The sequence below is a fragment of the Micrasema longulum genome, unplaced genomic scaffold, assembly GCF_059751315.1.
Source record: "Micrasema longulum isolate JH-2025_06_02 unplaced genomic scaffold, ASM5975131v1 h1tg000629l, whole genome shotgun sequence".
Lineage (NCBI taxonomy): Eukaryota > Metazoa > Arthropoda > Insecta > Trichoptera > Brachycentridae > Micrasema > Micrasema longulum.
The window spans coordinates 183082-191472 of record NW_028277825.1 but is presented as its reverse complement, the minus strand read 5'-3'; positions in this window follow the sequence as shown (position 1 = coordinate 191472).

Below are 8391 nucleotides of genomic sequence, written 5' to 3'. Positions count from 1 at the left end.
TTTAATTTATTTAATCATAAATTAATAAATTATATAAAATAAGTGTGTAAAATCAATTTAAGTAATAATAAAAATTAAGTTTAGTGAAAGATAAGAATAAAGATTGAGTTAAAGAAATAAAATTGAGTTAAACATACGAAACTAATTTTTTTTTTTTTTTTTAAGAAACGAAAAGAGAAAATAAAAACATAAGATGTAATAAAATAGACTAAAATTAATATACATACACAAAAATAAGGATTAGGCATTTGATTTAAGACACATAGTAATATTTTTTCATAATCATTTGCTCTATCATGATAAATGTTAATGTTAACTTTTTTCTATTTTGTTAGTCTTAACATACTTGCAAGAGGGTTAAAATGTGCCATATTGTTTGTAAAAATTGGAAGGTAAAATGTATCAGGTGATCTCAGACGCCTACGGGGAACGTACAATGACACATTTTCAACCCAAAACACAGAATCAACATTATTGTGAATTATATTATACAAGTACACCATCAATAATATAATATTTCAATAATATAATTAATCAATTAATACGAGTATCATAATATTTCATTTATTTAATCAATAAAATATTAATCAAAATTTCTTGCAACAGAGAGGGAAAACATTTTTGAGAAGGGAATATAGAAGTCTAGGCATTTACAGGGCTCATGACCTGTCATTGACTGGTTTAAGTGGCCAGTTTACAAACTGTAGCATTCACCATTCTGCCCATGTTTAAACATCCACAGTTCCTCAACTCTTCCATCTGTCGACTTTTGTGAAGTAAAGGAGCTGAAACCCTTATCATGTGGGTGAGATTCATCCGGCTGAACCAAATCACCTACTAGGCAACGCCTGAAAATAATTTTCCAATTTTTATACTTCTTTTTTTACCAGTTTTCTTCTTCTTTTACCTTTAAAAAATATACTAAGGATAAAATAACTAAAACAATTGTGTTATGGATTGGTAAATTCAATACTGACGTATGGTCTGATTGGCTAGGGAAGCTGTACTAAAAAGACTATGGCTTCAGCAGCTATAGCTCAAAAATCAGTGATAAGAGTTATATTAAAAAAACCATACTGATACCCGAGTGATTCGCTCTTCAAAGAATTTCAAGTGCTGGATATTTGTCAACTGTATATATTGAGGTCAGTAGCGGTCACGCATCTCAACAGGGAAAAATACGCAACGGTTTGCCATGCTCATAATACTAGACACTCCATTAAGGATCTGATTCTACAGAGGAGTTAATACTTTTTTGACTCAAAGGCAGCAATACTATATAGGCCTGAGGATATATAACCTTATCCCAGATGCATAGAAGTGTGGTGGGATTGCCAAGCTGAGAAAGGTGTTGACTGCATTTTCAATCTGTATTGGTCGGAGGGAGTCAGAGAAATTGTTGTCTGATGCAGAAGGGCGTAAATTGTTTTCAAGTTTTACTGATAATGACTTGGGATTTAGAGATTTAGGTATATTTATAATTTAGTTTTAAATCTGGAAGTAGGGTACACATAATAATAAAATTATGATTATTTTTTCATATTATATCATAAAATACATTATGTACTGCCTTAGAACGGGGAAGCTATCCCTAGTTAGGCAGTTTAGATGAACCACCAGCAAAAATAAAAAATATGTATGTATACTTTTACTACCCAATTAATCTATTGTATAATTAATTCAATGTAGATTTCTGCAATAAATATGTAAAAAAATGTATAAAAAAGTTAGTAGATCCAAAAATGTTTTGAGTTTTCCAAATGTTTGCAGACAGGCTGGATTTCCTCCCTAAGGAGTTATTCCGATCTAAATTTGTTGTAACAGTTAGAGAAAACATTTTTGAGAAGGGAATATAGAAGTCTAGACATTCTACTCCCTAGGAAGGAAATCCAGCCTGTCTGCAAACATTCGGACATACTCAAAACATTGTATTACAATATTAATATTATATTTACTCAGCTTCGTGGTGTAGTGGTCAGCGCGTTTGCGTACCATGCAAAAGGTCTCGGGTGGGATTCCCAACATGGTTGACATGATAAGTTTATTTATTTAAAAAGGTGTTTTTACACTAGAATATTTCATAGTCCCTGGACTAGTACCTGAAGCGTGAGACTTACCATCTTACCTTCATGGAACAAAAATGATTTAGATATACTTCGATTAGTGAACCAATGCAGTGCCCTATGCACCATTAGGTGCGGAAAGGAAATGTCGATGACGATGATTTATTTCATGCCTGGCAATTATACAAACTAGTACCTACAGGCCGGCTAATCTTCACTCTATTTCTTTTTGCAGAAAAGAGAGTTAGTTTTATAAACTTTTACAATTTGAAACTGTTTTTTTCCGGTGAAACAGTTATAACAGTTTTTACAGCAGTGTGGCAAAATCGTGGCCACCCCGTGCGTGGCTCGTCACAAGTAACAGTTTGATTCATTTTTGTGGAACTGTTCAAGCTGATAACGAATCTACCGATTTTAGCTTGATGGAAGTTGACATCGCCGACCCCGATAAATGTCTAGACGTCTAGAGTCTAGACTTAAATTACCTAAACATTAAGTGCCCCTTTTGAGATAGTATATTTATGATTTTGAGATTCTATTACAGAGTGTAGGTAGGTACTTACTACACTTGGTTCTACGTAAGTATTTTGTTAAAAATTTAAACAAAGAACATTTTTAACAAAACAAATTAAACAAACCTGTGGAACATTACAGAACTGTATCATTTATACTTTTCGAGTTTCTGGTACAAGTCGGATTACAAAATTTTACAAAAATTCAGTAAATTTATCGTTTGTTTTTTTAAAATGGGTTCTACTAGAGTCAGTGTGGGCTCTTCAGAAAGCGAAACTGCTCTAGATGTGGATCAGGACAGTACCAATCAAGAAAACATCGCGAGGCATAAAGTCGTCTGTAGAAGACGACCGAAGACACTTCCGAAGGTCATTGGAGCGCGGAGGAGGAGGAGATCGAGAAGGTCCAGGTCAAGAAGGAGACGATCCCGAAGACCACGTCGACGTAGGAGGGTTATGTTTCCCGAAGAATAACATCAAATAGGTACATTACCCAGTGAAGTGAAAGAACCCATTTTATTTACCGTTCGCGGTATTTGTCGTAAAATTTAAATCTATGTGAAGTCCTTTTTTAATTGAAACTTATTCTATTCGAAATATATACAATAAATAATAAGAAAACGTGTATTTATTTTATTCAAACTGGCACTCCTATGGCTGGCTGTGAGCCAAAATATACGAATTATAATCAGCCAACTGGTGGAACCTCGGGAACAGATTAGAAATGGTTTACCTATAATGAATTTATTCTGAAACCCAATCATGTCATCAATTAATATCGGGTTGTGGTCCCGTGGCTAGTGTTGCGGACTCACGGGTCCGAGGTTCGAACCCCACTCTGCCCCAACTTGATTTCCATTTTCTCGTAGCGAGTTATTTTCAAATCATTAAAAATGGCCACCAAAATTTAAATATTTCGGTAAATTATAAGAACGCTAATATTTCTATTTTATTAAAAATACCTACCGACATACTTCGACCTTTAATAAAAAACCAATAAATACACTATTTTTTTGATTTATACCATATTTATTTTTATCCCTCAAACAATGCATATTTTTGGATGTTCATTCAGCCATGTACTTACATCGTGGATATAAAAAATACTAAAAATCTTGGCTCAGATTCATATAAATCTCGTTATTTACAAACAATTATTTTACATTGGTTTCAAGTACCTAATTACGAAATTATAACCTAAAGGACAACACGAATGTAGGTATTTTAAAACATCAACAATGTTTGTCCAATTGTTTAAAGATAGGCTGGATTTTAATAAATTGAGATTATAAGTCATGTTTATTTAACCTTTCCCTCACTAAGCATAAAAAATTACACATGATCCGAACAGGTGGACCAAACGACTCCATCGCCTATTTGTAAATGGCGTCAGGAAAATAAAACGTTAGAAGTGTTTATGGGCCGTGCACTAATTTATTCATGTTTTCGCGTACACATATTTGACTAATTCGTGTATTTTATTAATTTTTGTTAGTTTGCTGAATTCTTATGTACATAAAGTAAAATTGACCCTTGTATTATTTAAGTCTTTTTTTATTTCAATATTAAAAAAAAAAAAAAACTATTATTTCATAATTTAAAAACAAAAACGGGAAAATGCTTCTTTCTATTAATTTCACTATTACAAAAAAAAACGGCAAATAGCTTGTAAAATACTTGAGTTATCGAATTAAAATCGGTCTATGGGGGATTCGAATCCCCCCTTCAGTCCGGCTAGGTTAAGAAGCGAAATATAATATAAAGTAGACACGAAACGGATAATGGTTTGGCCGGCAAATGCTTAAACCGGATAGCCGGATATCTGGCCCATTGCCTAAAATAATAATAAAAACACCCCGATACTAAACTTTCTCTCATAGTTAAAAACAACAGTTTTAATTTCCATAAAATAAAAAGTTTTATTATTATGTTTTTAATGATAAACTTATCGATCAATGAGTTGTAGTCCCATCTCAACACAGAACTTTTAGTCCCATGGAGTTGGGACTTATGTCTCAAATAATGTACAATATACTTATGTATGTAAATAAATAAATATCAATATGGTTTATAAAATCATTAATCAAATAATTATAATGGTTTTTTAATATTTTCATCCCTTGCGACTTAGGCCCAAGTGAAAAATCGCTTTTTTATCGTTATGAGCAGGATTTTTTTTACTTTTCTTTATTTTACTTTTGTATCTGTAAATGGAGTATCAAATTATATTAATAACTCAATTTTAGCAAAAAAACTGACTTATGCCCCTTTTCCGTGTATAAAACTATAAAGCTTCATTCATTATCTCACAATACATACATGTATGTCAATAAATACTTACTTTGTTATATTTTTTTTCCGAAATTCAAATATAAATACCTACCTAAATTTTCCATTACCAATTAAACACTTGGCTTTACCCTTAACTATCGGTTTTCCCCACAATTCTGATTAATGTACACGCCATATTTCATAAGATTATTTCTATTTGTTACTGAAGTACCTTAAATTATATAGGGACATTCAATCCATCTAATCTTCACATTCTATTGAAAATGCCCTAACAAGGCGAAACAATTGTCACGAAATTTTTGTTTTTATATTTGTAAAAATAAAATAAAGTGTTCAGTAGACTCAGATCAGTGTTTGATTTCTTATATTTTAAGTTTTATATTTTTATTCCACATTGCTTAGTTGTTAAATTAAAATTTACAATCTTGCCAAAGATTCTGTTGGTGAATGCTTGCTAGTTGTCATTTTTTCGCTGGTGAATTATTTATGTTTTTTCGTTGTTCTGCTCGGGAATTTTCTAATTTCGTGAATAATTTTCACACTATACATAAATTTATCTGTAGCTACAATTTTCGAAGATTATTTTTTTGTCACTTTTTATGAACAATCACTCAACATTCATTTTCCGAATTCCTTGCTCGGCCTACCTCCTAAGAAGGTACCAGCGAGCAGCGGATAATGAAATGTCAGTATTCGGCATTGTATTAATATGTCAATGGTATTCGGCCATTGTATTTAGAAATTGCATTGGTAGATACTTATTGCAGTTTGTTGAAAATTTAAACAAAGAACATTCTCAATCAATCAAAAAACATGTGAAAATTTACATTACCGAAACTATCTCGGCATTCGATGACGTCCAACTTAGTGACGTCACAAATTGTTTGTTTTTGGCACCATTCAAATTACTATAATTGAATCCTTTATATCTCGCTTATTTCTTAACAGATTTTAATAAGAATAGTACCGATCGGCTTGCAATTTTTTAGATTAATTTATAAGCTAATAAAAAAATCCATGATAATTGCCCATTTAATTTACAAAGTTTTAGTTCTACATGATCTCTGGTTTCGGGTACAAGTCGGATTACAAATTTAGGCAAAATTCAGTAAATTTAATGTGTAGGTGGTCTTCGAAAATGGGTTCTGCGGGTTCTGCTAGAGGCGGTGTGGGCTCTTCGGAAAGCGAAGCTTCTGTAGACGCGAATCTGGACAGTCGCAATAAAAAATACGTCAAGATGCATAATGTCGTCCGTAGAGGACGACCGAGGACACTTCCAAAGGTCATCGGAGCACGGAGAAAGAAGAGATCTACGAGTTCAAGGTCCACAAGAAGGAGAAAATCCAGAAGACTACGTCGACGAAGGAAGATTTCCCGACGAATTGTGTCAATTAATTTACCCGGAGAAAAAACCCATTTTACTTAGCGTTCGCGGTATTTTTCCTAAATTTCAATCTGTTTTAGTCTATGTGAAGTCCTTTTATAATTTAAATATATTTTATTCATAATAAATATATAAATGATTTAGAAAAAAGCATATTTACTTATTTGATTAATTAAATGACATGAAAGATAAATTTGAAAGCGCGGTTAATCGTAGACTGGTGGAGGAGTGTGGAGAAAGTCTAAACATTGATGATATGTGGGATTGTTTGAAAAAAATATGTGTGAATCAGCAACGGAAGTATGCGGTGTGGCAAAACAGGGAAGAAAGAAAGGTGATGCATGGTGGGATGATGAAATAAAAAAGCTCGTTCAAGAAAAGAAGAAAGCATGCTTAGTCTTGTTAGTAAGTCAAACGGATCCCAGTAAGTATGACAGCAGTTGAAGGAAACGATGGAAAAATAGTGACGAATGATAGTGGAATTAAAACGAGATGGAAGAAATATTTTGAGGAGGTGTACGAAACGCACACAGAAAATATAACCAGCGTACCACCTTCTCAAGTAAACATAAATGCAGATGACGATGCGAAAGAGATAAGTATGGAAGAAATTAAAAATGCTGCTAAGTATATGAAGAATGGGAAATCGTAAGGTTATGATAACATTGCCACAGAGTTTATAAAGGCGGGTATAGAAATAATTTTTGTATGACGGGGTAAAAACTAAAGATGCCGGGCGGTAATATTACCACGGTGTTTTACGGGAATTTTACCAGATTTTGGTAAAATACAGTATTTTACAGTAATTTTCGGTAAGAAACGAATATGACGTACTAATTTTTATTTTTCGAAGATATAATAAAAACGTATGGGACGTTCAAGATCATTCGGTATGTACTTTTCTCACATTTTTTGATAAAAAAGTTTATTATGTTTTGAAACTAAACAGGATCGGTGGACATAGGGTCCTTAGAAAACCCTAAGTTTGTGACCTTGAACGACCACCGCTCATGCCGCAATTTTGAAAAATTAAGTTTTTTGCTTATAATTACGTCCCTATAAATTTTATAAAAAAACTGAAAGTCTGAGAAAATAAAATTTACTTAAAAATTGTCAAACTTTGTTTTTCTTGGGACCAATACTTTCTAAAATACACGTTTGAACATCAAATAGAGTTTATTAAAATAGCGGTAAAGCGGTATTAGCACTAGCTTCTTACTAATTATTTGATAGTTGACCTACCAAAAGTCATCATCATCATCATCATTCCATATCCGCTACCTAGTTGGAACATATGGTGTTCACAAAGATCCTTCAGGCATCTCGGTCTGCTGCCAGCTCCTGTGCATCCTCACAATTCAGGTTTTCATCTCGCATTTGTGACATGAACTGCCAACTAAATTAGCAGAGGAGGTCTTAAGCTAGGGTTTCCTAGGACAGCGGTGCCCGTATTTTAACGGCCGTAGTAAACGGTGATGCGGTAGACAGCCGTCGTAACGTCGACTAAAGAGTGGTTTCCTAGGGAAACGGTGTTAAATGGTGTTGATAACACCGTTTTCCTAGAAAACCACACTCTAGTCACCGTTACGACGGTTATCCACCGCATCACCGTTCACTACGGCCGTTAAAATACGGGCACCGCTGTCCTAGGAAACCCTAGCTTAAGACGCCAATAACTTGATGCTTTGTTAAGCAGGCTAACCTGAAGTAGCATTATGTATTAAAAAAATAGTTTTATATTGTAATGTGCACTGTTTAAAGTATTTGTAATACTTACTACCTGTATATTTGTAATTTTCAATTCTTATATCAAAACACGTGACTGCGAGCAAAAAATCTATTTTTAATCTATTCTATTTTTAAAACCACCGGCGGAACTTTTTTTAAGTTGCACTCGAAGTATTAAAAAAGTCACGATGACGTAGATCATATATTAAAAATTTGAGCTCGCTATTCGCTATATCATACCCTTTATCACTTTTATTTAATAAGGATGTCATATGAAAGGGAACAAATCGACATTATTTACGGCCAATTAATATAAAAGCACCCATATGCACTTGGTAATAAAGGTAACAAATATAAGTACATTTCTTTGAAATCTAAATGAGAAAAAAAACATAACGAAAATAGATTTTAA